A 13,467-nucleotide genomic window follows, 5' to 3' on the forward strand; every position below is an offset into this window, starting at 1 on the left:
AATAAAGAGAAGAAAGACAAATATACTCGTGTTCTTGAGGCGCTCATTTCACTTTGTGAAGTATGCAGACAGATTGAAAACTTATTAAAGAACAACTGTTTAATGCAGCTGTACATTATCTAGCACAGACAACCTTACGAACTTTTATTTTTCAAAGGAACCTAGGGTCCCACACTCCTCCAAATTATAATTAAAAATATTGTAACGAACAATTAAGGGTGTGCAGACACAACTATTTATTGTGGGCTAACTTGTGCCCTGGGGGTAAATAAAAAGGACGGTGCGTGGAGGGCTCCGAACCAAACCGGCAAATAGCTCCTGCTTCACACCGCGCATCAGGTGCCGAAGCTTCTTGTCCTTGCTCATGCTGGGATCGGCCCGGCGGAATAAGCGGGACATATCTTCGATATACATTGGCACGCTTTCGTTGTTTCGTTGGCTTCTTGCTTGCAAAGCGGCTTCAGCTTTTTCCCGGCGGTCTGTGCTCGGATACGTGGCCAACAGCTCCCGTCAGAAGTCATCCCATGACCGGAGGACAGCTTCATGGTTTTCAAACCACGTTCGCGCACAGTCTTGCAACGCGAAGTAAACGTTGCGGGGCTTCCGGTTTTCGTCCCATCCATTGTAGTCAGCGACGCGCTCGAAGCCCTCCAACCAGTCTTCGGCGTCTTCGAAGGTATCGCCGTGAAAAGGCTCGGGCGTCCGCGGCTGATCGACGACGATGCGGGTTGAGGCGTTCTAGGATGTCATTTCAGGATTGTCCACTGCTGCTATTATAGTCTGCTCCGGCAAAAGAGGAAACTCAGGCGGCTCACCACGTAGGCGACGGCTCGTGCGCTGGTGGACAGGCGTGAACTCGTTGGGTCTGAGATGGCGTGGTTCCGCGCTGCTTTCTCCAACTCGAATTGGGCTGGAAATCATTACCCAGCACCTCCACCAGAATTGTAACGAACAATTAAGGGAGTCCAGACACAACTATTTATTGAGGGCTAACTTGCGCCCTGGGGGTAAATGAAAAGTACTGCCGCGTCCTGAACCAGAGATCAAGAATGCCTTCTTCTTCTCTCTCGAGCGTCGCTTCACCCGTTCTTCTTGTAGACGCTGACAACGGCCATCTACGATGCAAGTGCGTGCGGCGAAAACACGTGCCATCATTTCGTCGTCTTTTTCTCCAATACGCCGTTGTCCTCTTGAGGGGGCGCATGAACCTGCGCGCGATGTTTAAATATGTTTCTGCCTTGTATCATTATCCTCCCTCCAAAACGCATCGTCCCGATGCGTACAGCGACTAAATTGTTCACAAGCTGTTGTCCATACTAAAGTGGTATATGGCACAGTATAAATGCTTGGTCGAATATTCACTGCCTGTCATAATAAGGCTTCAGTCTGACCACATGTACAGTTTCCGTGCGACGCCGGCATCGTGATGAGCTTACTTGTCCTTCTGGCGTAACTTCGTAGTTCAGGGGACTCATGCGGCGAAGTACTCGGTAAGGGCCGAAATAACGGCGCAAAAGCTTTTCGGACAGGCCGCGCGTCCGCACGGGAGTCCACACCCATATTCTGTCGCCTAGGGCATACTCCACTTCCCTTCGCCGCAGATTGTATCGGTCCGCGTCGATGCGCTGCCTTTGTTGAATGCGATGTCGCGCCAGCTGACGTGCTTCTTCGGCCCTCTGTGTAAAGTCGCTAAGTCAGGGTTCTGTTCTGTACTGTCGCTGACCGGCAGCGTTGCATCCAAGTGGGTAGTAACTGTTCGACCAAAAACAAGCTGGAATGGCGTTACCTGAGTGGTCTCTTGCAATGCGGTATTGTAGGCGAATGTTTCATAGGGTAGTATCTTGTCCCATGTACGGTGCTCTAAGTCTACGTAAATTGACAACATATCGGTGAACGTCCTGTTCAATCGCTCAGTTAGCCCATTTGTTTGAGGGTGATAGGCAGTTGTTTTCCTGTGGCTGGTATGAGCCAGTTTCATAATGGATTACGTCAAATCGGCTGTGAACAAAGTTACTCGGTCCATGATAATAATTGCAAGGGCACCGTGTCGTAATACTGTCTTGGTGACAAAGAATTCAGCCACTTCGACAGCCATTGCGCTGATGAGAGAGGATGTCTCGGCATATCGGGTTAGGTAATCCGTGGCTACTACAATCCATAGTTTCCCTGATGACGATGTCGGAAAGGGACCGAGCAAGTCCATTCCTACTTGTTCGAACGGGGCTACTGGGGTTTCTATTGGTTGAAGGAGGCCTGCGGGTTTTAATGGAGGCGTTTTGCGTCTTTGGCAATCCCGACATGTTCGTACATAATGCTGTACTGAAGTCAATAGCTTTGGCCAGTGGTACTTAGCATGAATTCGGGCGAACGTTCTGCTCACTCCGAGGTGTCCTGCTGATGGGTCATCATGACAGGCTTCCAAGATTTCGGATCGCAAAGCTGAAGGAACGACAAGTAGAAATTTCTCTGTGCTGTGCTCAAAATTTCTTTTGTACAGGACACCATTTCTCATCACATACGATGACAATCCCCTACAGAAAACTCGCGGAACATGGACGGGGTGTCCCTCGAGGTGCCAGATGAGTAGGAGCAACTTGGCGTCAGACTGTTGGTGTTCGGCCATCTCAGATGTTGTCACGGCTCCAAGAAACGGAAAGTCGTGTCCATCTTTCACAGGAGCAGATTCGACCGGCGCACGTGATAAACAATCAGCGTCACTGTGCTTGCGACCTGACTTGTACACGACCGTTATGTCGTATTCCTGCAGCCTCAGACTCCATCTAACAAGTCGTCCAGAAGGATCTTTCAGGTTTGCAAGGTAGCACAATGAGTGATGGTCGCTGATTGCTCGGAACGGTCTACCGTATAAGCATGGTTGGAATTTTCCTATGGCCCATGTTACTGCGAGGCATTCTTTTTCGGTGGCTGAATAGTTGGTTGCAGCCCTCGAAAGAGTGCGGCTGACGTATGCAATCACTCTTTCCTCTCCGTTTTGCCATTGAACGACGACGGCACCGAGTCCTAAATTGCTGGCGTCTGTGTGGATGTCTGTTTCCGCTTCCGCATCAAAGTGCGCAAGGACCGGGTAGTCTTGAAGTCACCGTCGTAGCTCGTTGAATGCATCTTCTTGTTCACTTTGCCAGACGAAAGGCATATCTTCTTTCGTTAATCGCGTTAACGGCTCGGCAATCTTTGAAAAATTTTTGACGAAACGCCTGTAGTAGGCACGAAGTACTAGGAATCGCCTAACGGCCTTTTTATCAGTTGGTCTAGGAAACTTTTCTACTACTGCGGTCTTCTCAGGGTCAGGACGGATGCCTTCGGAGCTGATCACATGGCCGAGGAAAAGACGCTCATGGAAGCCGAGGTGACATTTTTGGAGCTTTATCGTCAGCCCTGCTTAACTAATAGCTTTGTGCACAGTCCTTAGTCGTTCCACATGCTGAGCAAAGGTGGTAAAAAAAATCACGACGTCGTCAAGATAAACCAGACAGGACTGCCACTTTAACCCGGAGAGCACAGTGTCCTTCATCCACTGAAACGTGGCAGGTGCGGAACAGGGGCCGAACGGAAGTACCTTGAATTCGTATAGTCCGTCAGGTGTGACGAATGCTGTCGTCTCACGATCTCATTCGTCCACTTCTATTTTCCAGTATCCGCTTTTGAGGTCGAGAGAGGAAAAGAATTTCGCATCCCGTAGTCTATCGAGGGTGTCATCGATCCTCGGAAGGGTATAGACATCCCGCTTTGTGACGACGTTTAGCTTCCGATAATCAACGCAGAAGCGCAAGGTCTGATCCTTTTTCTTTACCAACACCACAGGTGAAGCCCACGGGCTGGTCGATGGTTGAATTACGTCGTCTCTAAGCATTTCTTCGACTTGTTTGCTGATGATCCCTCTCTCCTTCGTTGACACTCGGTATGGATGCTGGCAAATAGGCCTCACAGCTTCGTCGACAATGATACGGTGTTTGGCGATGGATGTTCTCTGGACTTTCGATGTCGTTGAGAAACACACGAGGCGAATTCTCGTACAAGGTTCTCTATTTGCTGCTTCGGGCTCGGTGATAGTGCTGCTCAGATGTTGACAGATGTGAGTATGGAGTCTACGTTGTCAGAATCCAGTAGTGCAGCATCGGAAGGGCTCAAATCCATAATCTGTTCATAAGCATTAAGGCGAGCAATGACAGTTCCCTTCGCAACCTGCTGGACTTCATTTCCAAAATTAGTCAGGAAGACATTCGAACACCCGACACGCAGCCGAACCAGACCCCTTGCCATACAGATTCCTTTTTCGAGTAAGAGCCCAGTGTTACTGTCTGCTATTCCTTCATGGTCGCTGAATACGGTGCTTCTTACGGCGACAGCTATGCTGGACGTCGTCGTCTATAATCTGAAGAGCATCAAATTGTTCTTCACACTCGAATGTCTCGATGACGTGCTTCGTTTAGAACGACACACAGGATTCCAGCAAGTTGATAACTGCACCGTTCGCCTGCAAAAAGTCTATTCCAATAATTAAATCCCTTGAACATTCTGACAGGACAATGAAACTGGCGACGTATGTAAAGCCGCGTATTCCGATTCTAGAAGTGCACCTGCCCACCAGGTTGATAAGGTGGCATCCGGCGGTGCGTATTTGCGGTCCTCTCCAAGGAGTCAGCACTTTTTTCAGCCTTCTGGCAAGTACTTTACTCATAACGGAATGGTCTGCGCCTGTGTCTACTAAAGCAGTAATCACTTTTTTCGCAACTGCTCTCGCGTCCGTCGTTCAGCGCTGGAGGCTCTGTTCTTGCGTCGACAGCAGCCTCACCTCCACAGGTCGCCGGTATTAGTTGTCCCGACGTGGGTTTTGGGGGCGCAGCCTTGGGGAGCTTGAGGATGGATGCGGGCTCGGTGATCGATACCTCAGCGGTACTGTTGACCGAGGTTGATGTTGCTGTGAAGCCTGCGGGCTTTGGCGCGTTGACAAATACTCCTGGATCTCTAAAGGGCGTCCACCGCTTCTTGGGCAAGGAGCATTTACAGAAAACCCCCGAAGTCCCGCTCTGCGGTATTCGCACATCCTGTAGAGATGACCAGCTTCGCCGCAGTGGTAGCACAGTGGGATTCTATCAGGAGTGCGCCATATGTCAGCCTTCCGGAATCTTGTCTCCGGTGGAGAGGGCAAGAACCGAGGTTCGGGTACATGCGCAGTTGCCGCGATGAAAGTACGTCGTGGAGATCCTCTGAGTATCTCGGCGTACGATACCGTCGGCCGTACCGGTAACGTCGCTTGCGACTGTGCTGGCGGGTGCTGTTCGCGGACTGCTTGTCTCACTTCTTCGCGAACCACTTCTGCTAACTTAGAGACCGCTGTGGGGCCGTTGTTCAGCTGTTGCCTCTGGAGCTCTTCTCGAACCACAGATCTTATGAGTTCTCGTAAGACCTCGACGCTGTTCCCGAACATTGCCGACATCATATCCATGGAGGCGACGTTCATATCGCGGTTGTAGAGTCTCGCCCGCTGTTGAAGAGTCCTTTCCATAGTTGTCGCTTCGGAGCAGAATTCGGCGACGGTGCGTGGAGGGCTCCGAACCAAACCGGCAAATAGCACCTGCTTCACACCGCGCATCAGGTGCCGAAGCTTCTTGTCCTTGCTCATGCTGGGATCGGCCCGGCGGAATAAGCGGGACATATCTTCGATATACATTGGCACGCTTTCGTTGTTTCGTTGGCTTCTTGCTTGCAAAGCGGCTTCAGCTTTTTCCCGGCGGTCTGTGCTCGGATACGTGGCCAATACAGCTCCCGTCGGAAGTCATCCCATGACCGGAGGACAGCTTCATGGTTTTCAAACCACGTTCGCGCACAGTCTTGCAACGCGAAGTAAACGTTGCGGGGCTTCCGGTTTTCGTCCCATCCATTGTAGTCAGCGACGCGCTCGAAGCCCTCCAACCAGTCCTCGGCGTCTTCGAAGGTATCGCCGTGAAAAGGCTCGGGCGTCCGCGGCTGATCGACGATGATGCGGGTTGAGGCGTTCTAGGATGTCATTTCAGGATTGTCCACTGCTGCTATTATAGTCTGCTCCGGCAAAAGAGGAAACTCAGGCGGCTCACCACGTAGGCGACGGCTCGTGCGCTGGTGGACAGGCGTGAACTCGTTGGGTCTGAGATGGCGTGGTTCCGCGCTGCTTTCTCCAACTCGAATTGGGCTGGAAATCATTACGCAGCGCCTCCACCAGAATTGTAACGAACAATTAAGGGAGTCCAGACACAACTATTTATTGTGGGCTAACTTGTGCTCTGGGGGTAAATAAAAAGGACTGCCGCGTTCTGAACAGGAGATCAAGAATGCCTTCTTCTCCTCTCTCGAGCGTCGCTTCACCTCTTCTTCTTGTTGTAGACGCTGACAGCGGGCATCTACGATGCAAGTGCGTGCGGCGAAAACACTTGCCATCATTTCGTCGTCTTTTTCTCCAATACGCCGTTGTCCTCTATATCCAGCGCTATATCCGTCATCGTCGAGCTGCTCCAGTAAACCTCTCAAGAACGCAAAGTCCAGTTTGATGCACTTTTCTGCAAGCTCCGGCCTTCTGAGAGCTTCCTTGCTATCCTGGAAGCACGCGGATCATCAGTCCTAGCCGCTCCTTCAACGCTGCCGTGCTGGAGTTCGGTGCAGCGTGGTTGTATTCACACTCTATGAGCACAACGAAAGAGCTGTCCTCGATACATGACTAAACCGCCTGGCAAATAGAAGAAGCACAGAGAACGTCCGACGAAAGCCTAGGAAGGAACGGGGATGAGACGCATTGCTCTCCGGTGATCGGAACTCTACGCTCGTGGGAAACTTGTTTTTAAATCGCTGCACCTATGAAAGCAACCGTCACACGGTGTTCCGCAGCCGAGATGATCAAATCTTTTTACGCACGCCATCTGGCTCGAGGGCAGGTAATACGCGAGAATCCGAGGCCAGAGTCAGATCAAGAATCTTCAACCGCGAAGTTGGAGCGAGCACGGCGAACACTACCCTATACCCAGCGGCTCAAGTGGGTAGCCTCTGCCAGCACCGCGGCGTAGGAGGCTAAATAGATGTAAATAAATAGTGCGATGCTCACACGAGCATTCCCCACCTGCGGCAAGTTGTTCCTTCGCCCTCTTTCATTGCCATTACTTTATCATTTCTTTATTTAAATGAGTAAGTACAAGTAATTTCCCCTGTGTTTTCCTTGGTGTCTTCATTTGTTGCCTTCTCATGATATGCAAAATTGGTAGTAAATTTACTACTGCTAGTTAGAGGTTTTGGTAATAAATAACTGTTGGAAGAAGCGAATCGGGGAAACGTGGAGTGAGGATACTGGCTATTAGTAATTATACGGAACGGGAGCTTTCCAATAACAGAATTATGAACAAGTTTTCCAAGTGAGTGTCTATTTAGTTCCTGTAATGATAATATACCCTTAGAGCTGAGCAACAGTGTAGTAACGGCAAATGAGTGTCTTTACTTTAATATATTCAGAACTTTAATTAATATTCTGATCCCGTAAGTTACCTTTTAGAGCGCAGCTCTTTGGCGTCCGTTCCTGGGTTTCGCGTCGTCGTCGTCGTCGGCCTCGTAACCAGCTCCGCCCCCCTTTCATCCCCCCAGCGCTAGCAGCGATCGACTGATACCGCTGGATGCCGCTGACGCCGCTAGAGAGTCAAGATAACGTGACTGCTTAGAACACCGTCGCCGCCATGCAGAAAGAGGAGGAAAGGGTCCCCCCCCCTGTTCTTGTGTGGCGGATAGGGTGCTCTTCAGTTGCCGACGCGCCGGTTATTCGTTGTCCCTGAAACCAACTCCGCAGCTGGGGTTGACTCACTATCGGCGTCAGCGGCATCAGTCAGTCGCTGCTATCTCTTCCCTCCTCCCTTTATCGTGTTGTCCGCTTGCTGCGCGCGCTTCTGCCCCCATCGTTTGCCGCTGGGTGTACACGCCGCCCCCCTCCCCCCTCTTCCTGCGAGTCTCCGGTTGTCAAAGCGCCGGCTCGAACTTAATTCCTTTCTTCGCTCCTCCTCCAATGCAACCCCTGTGCGGTGGCAATCAGAGAGCCAGATCGGTGGCGGCGGATCTGTATATGTGCACCGCCCGAGCCGAAATTGCCGCTGCCGTTCGCCCTGTGCGGTGGCAATCAGAGAGCCAGATCGGTGGCGGCTTGACATAAAGACAAACAGCAATTTCCTAACACTTATGCGGGAGAACATCCCGTTCCTCTCGCTCGTAACGCGTCCCACGGCTGTGACAACCTCGCGAGGCACTTGTATACATCTCGTCTTTGAGAATCAAGCATTGGTGTACCAAGTCGAACATATATCAGTCTATTTCTCCGACCACAAAGCTTCCTTGATGACTGTCAAGAACTGTTAGTGGAGTCTTTGTTAAAGGAATACGTGTGAAAAATAAAAAAAAATTCTGTGATAGCGCATACATGTGTTGCTCGATTTCTTTGCCTCAATCTATCGAAAAGGTGAAACAGCTTATTTGCTACGCTCAAACTTCGCATTAGGAAGTAACGCAATCGTCGGTAATTTTTTTTTTGTTAAAGATGAAACATGCTCATAAACTTTTAGGTGTTTATCTAATATGACGCCAAGAAACACTTCATTTTCAGTGGGATAAAGTATGCTGCAAGCAAAGGTTGGCGACGGAGGCCTTACAAAATGGAGAAATTAGGTTTTGTAGCATTAATGTGTGGTCTGTTTAGTCAGCACCAGGTTACAATGTTGGTCGTGTCGTGGTCAACATTATACGTTACTTAATCGAGAGTTTTGTCGGAGGATTAAATGGTAGTGTCACTGGCGTAAAGGATACAGTGAGATGACCTTAGGCACTGTGAGAGGTTGGTATGTATAATAAAAACAAGAGAGGTCCTAATATAGATCGTTGCGGGGAACCAATGTTAATTGTTGTAAGTACTAGATATTGATATCGTATATACTGTATCTCTCAAATAGTTACGTAATAACCGCAGCTCTGGGGCAGTTATACCTGTAGAGTCTAATTTAGCAATAAATATGTTATAAACAAGTGAACTGAACGCTTTAAAAAGGCCAGTAAATAAACCACCAGCAAAACTTCCAGTGTCTATACCCTGGCGAATCTTATCTGATAGGAATATTAATGCTAAATCAGTTGAGTATCCCTCCCTAAAGCCAAATTGATTTGCGATAGGATATGAAATTTCTAGAGCTAACTTGATTAGCGTATTACGAATATCTTTCCGACAATTTTACTAAAGGACTAAAGTATAGCATGAAGAAAATCAATTGAATTTTACAAAAGATGAGACTATTCGAGTGCGTCCCTTTAAAAATTACTATTTGTCCTGAGATTCAGGGTGGAAGATCGAATCATTGAAGCCACTACTTGACCAAATCACTGTACTTGGTGGCTATATATGCCTTAATTGCCAGCCTTAGTGCCTAGTAATCGCGCCTAAAGATCTGGGGAACTTGCACGAACATTTAGTAACGAAAATAATAACGAATTCAAGGACCCGTCCTTAAATTCACTATTATTTTCGTTATTACATGTTCTTGCAAGCCGCATCCGGTCTCTAGCCATAAGTCACTTCAGTATGGAGGCAACAGTTTAGCGTTTTGCTTTCCACTGGGTTTAGTGGAAGTTCTATAGCAAAGCTGTATATGGCTTGCCGATTCTTCCGTACATCCGTCCTTCTGACGGTCGCCTTTAAGCCGAAAACTCCTCCAGTGCAACCCCATGTGAATGCGCAAAAAAGAGAGAGAGGGAGAAAGAAGCGTGCCATTAGCCAACACCACCTAGACAGCACAACGCCTGTTTACTCTGATCTATGACGTCACGCTACCTGGCCCGAAATTTCCATTGACAAAGCTGGCGTCATGAAAGCGGTGGCATCACAATCACCGTTGCCTACTCGGCAGCGCCAACATTATATTCTATAGCAGTCGAGCCATGTAACATGACGTCATGGATTGCAGTGAAAAGGCCTTGCGCGATCTATGCGGTGTTGGATTAGCTGCGCCAGTAGTGAGAATATTGCTCTCCGTCGCAGCTGAGCGCGCGCGCAGCAGTTTCTCTCCGGCCCCGAAATTGGTCTACCACGCACCATACGTACTTTTTGAGAGCAGGCAACTTTCGATCAGCAACGTCGCGAGCAGAACCGGGAACGAACTCTTCTACGTCATGCCGATACTGCAGCCCGGGCAAAAAAACGTTCTTGTGCAGACGAGCGCAAGCAGCAACTGCGTACCGAGGATCGGGCAGCCTACCAAGCTGTCGTTTAATGAACCATCGGGATTAACCCAGTGATAAACACCGGGCCGCACGTTCCAGCTTTGCTGGAATGCTTGAGAGGGATTTTTTAATAATGTTGACAAAGGTAATTTTGTTCGGACCGACTATTGAATGCGTGCGTGAAGGCATTTCGAGAGCCACTGACGAGAGTCCTGACGGCATCATCAACCAGATGATGCAGAACCTACCTATGGAACACCGGAAGATGCCCCTAAGCTATCTCAATCGAGTGTGGGAGACTGGCGACGTTCCTCCTTCATGGAAGGTGGCTCACGTTGTCCCAGTGCTGAAGCCCGGCAAAGAAATGACAGACTTGGCCTCGTATCGTCCTGTATCACTGACGTCGTGCGTGGCTAAGCTCATGGAGAAGCTGGCAAGTAAGCGTTTATCTTGGTGGCTCGAAGATAGAAGGGTTCTGCCAACATGCATGACTGGATTCCGAACAGGTTGAAGCGCGCAAGATAGCGTCTTGGACTTCATAAGCCATATTGAACATCAAAGAGCTTTCGGCCTTTCAACACTAGTTATTTTTCTAGACGTATCAAAGGCTTATGATAACGTCCTTCAGAGCTCAATACTAAATAGTTTGCAGGCCATGGGCGTACAGGGCTATCTTCTGCGATTCATTCACTCATTTATCAGTCATCGGAAAATTCAAGTGCGATTAGGAAGTACCACAAGCACCGAAAGGGCGGTATCGCGAGGTGTACCTCAGGGAAGTGTTCTTTCCCCAACGCTATTTAACGTTGCAATGGCTGGTCTTCCCGCTGAAGTGCAAAAACATTGCAGGCATGTCCATATTTCGATATACGCGGACGACATTTGTCTTTGGTTAACCGGATATCAACACAAGCGTTTAGCTCTGATAGCTCGACAGGCATTACTTTCAGTTCAAAATTACCTTCAAGGTGTTGGGTTGACTCTCTCGGTAGAAAAATCTGGCTTCATCATGTTTCCAGGTAGAGGAAGAAGGTATGCGCGGCTGAAGATAGACTTTAATCAATCTTGTCTTCGACAATTGAAGCACAAGCGCTTTTTGGGCGTCATTATTGACTACCGCCTACAGTGGCGACGAGCTGTGGACTCGGTTGTGACATCGATATCTTCGCGTCTCAATGTGATCCGTAGAGTTGCAAGTGAGCAATGGGGAAATCACCCTTCTTCAATGATCAGGTTGCACGATACACTAGTGACGAGTCGAATAATGTATCAGGTCCCTTTAATTTCCCCATCGATATCACAGCTGGAACGACTTGAGGTTCTGCACAGAGAGGGCCTAAGAAGGGCTCTTGGCGTTCCGCAGACTGCTCCTAACAATGCAGTACTTTATGAATCTCTATCGAGACCTCTTACCTTAGTCGCTTCACAAAGGTTATTGATGCAAATTGGCCGCCTCAAACAGACGGCAGCCGGCCGAACCCTTCTACAGCGCCTTCGAAAGAGATCCGAGTCCCGAGCGTACTTGGCCCTTAATACTCTTGGTTACCTAGGTCTTGACGCTAGAGGTCGAACTAAGAGGTTGAAACCACCCTTGGTCTTTTGCGAGCCTCGATTGTTCGTTGGCAGTTCCTCACGTTCGTGCTAAGCGGAGTTCTCCTTCGGCGGCAACGCGTTCGCTCGTACTGGAACATCTTGAAACTGAACATGCACGTCATCTTCAAATTTTTACTGATGGCTCTGTGGACAAGGTCAGAGGATCTAGTGCAGCTGCTTTTCACATTCCCTCTTTGAAGTATGATTGGTCCGTTCGCTTCACTGCAGTCGTGTCCTCCACAGCGGCAGAAAGCGTTGCCATTGAGGCAGCTCTCAAAAAGCTACGGTTTTGTACGCCTCAACCTGTTGTCATTCTTACAGATTCAAAATCCGCCCTTCAAAGGTTAAAGCGCGGGTTCCCTACTGATGCCTTATCTCTAAGCTCCCTACGTTCAGTGCAAAATCTCCGTGTCAAAGGCTTCTCCATACGATTCCAATGGGTGCCATCACACATAGGTATCATAGGCAACGAGATGGCGGACAGCCTCGCCCATAGAGCGCTGTCTGGGAATCCTTTGAGAAAAGTGCCTCATGAAGACAAGAGACTCTTCAGAGAAGCGGTGTCGTGCCACTTCAGTTCTTTGTGGAGCTCACCTCACAAGCCATGTGTGATCAAGGGTCTCAAAAGAAACCAAGCCACCTGACTGCTCCGCATTCGCACGGGCTCTGCTCGTACCCCTGGGTGGAAGTATAAGACTGGCATGGCGTTATCACCATTATGTTCAACGTGTGGTGTGTGCGGTGACATAGAACATTACCTAATGTGCTGTATTGTGTATAACGCGGAAAGGAGGGTGTTATTCGGGTCCCTCAAGAACACAGGACTTCCTCACAGCTCTCTTCAGGACATTGTTTTCCCGCGCGGGAACCGATTGTGTATGAAGGAGGTCTCTCGCCTTCTGTTAAATTACCTACAGGACACGGATTTGGCTTCCACATGGTGAACTGAGGAGTGGCCATTTGTAATTGGGAGGTCTGTGTCTGATTATGTGATTTATTTATTTTAAGTGTCGCTACGGTGGAGCAATTGCCGGCAGGAACTGCAAGGCTAATCCCACCAGTAGCCTACAACAACTCAACTCAACTCAACTCAGAAAGTGACTTTCCCCAAGTCCGTGGACAGTATGCATTTCGATGAGAGTGGCATGTTGTCGCTACAAATACTGTTTAGCGTCGAGATCGAGGCCGCAATTGCTCCCTATGAGTGTCTCTTACAGTAAATGGTGTATTTATCACTAGACTAACCGATTAGTGCATTACTGCGTAAGCATTCTTTGGCGAGTACCCCAGCAAATCTGGTCCGTAATGTGAAACTTGTAATGGCTGGTATCTGCAGAAAAATCTGTAGTTCAATCGTTACAATAACGTAAATATAGATGATTGGTAGTTTTATAGGCGATAAGGTAAAATCTGAATTCCCCAAAATTAATATTGATCAGGAAGAATACGAATATGATCAGATATATGGATACTCAGAGTATGAGTTAAACTATCACTGGCATATAAGTGGCATTAAATCATCTCTCAGCATCCCCAGTCAAATACTTGCTAGGAAAATTATACAACTTTCTCTCTTCGCCAAGCTGTATTATAGTTTTCCCACACCTCAGGAACACTATTCTCCTTCCACCAACACCACTTCTC

General features: G+C 48.8%; 1 protein-coding gene across 1 annotated transcript in view; it reads left to right on the top strand.

Annotated features, from left to right (window-relative positions):
- Positions 1-13,467, top strand: part of LOC142592646 (putative phospholipase B-like 2) — an 85,486-nt gene that overhangs the window by 7,220 nt on the left and 64,799 nt on the right. The window lies entirely within an intron of this gene.

The sequence above is a fragment of the Dermacentor variabilis genome, chromosome 9, assembly GCF_050947875.1.
Source record: "Dermacentor variabilis isolate Ectoservices chromosome 9, ASM5094787v1, whole genome shotgun sequence".
NCBI classification, from domain to species: Eukaryota; Metazoa; Arthropoda; class Arachnida; order Ixodida; family Ixodidae; genus Dermacentor; species Dermacentor variabilis.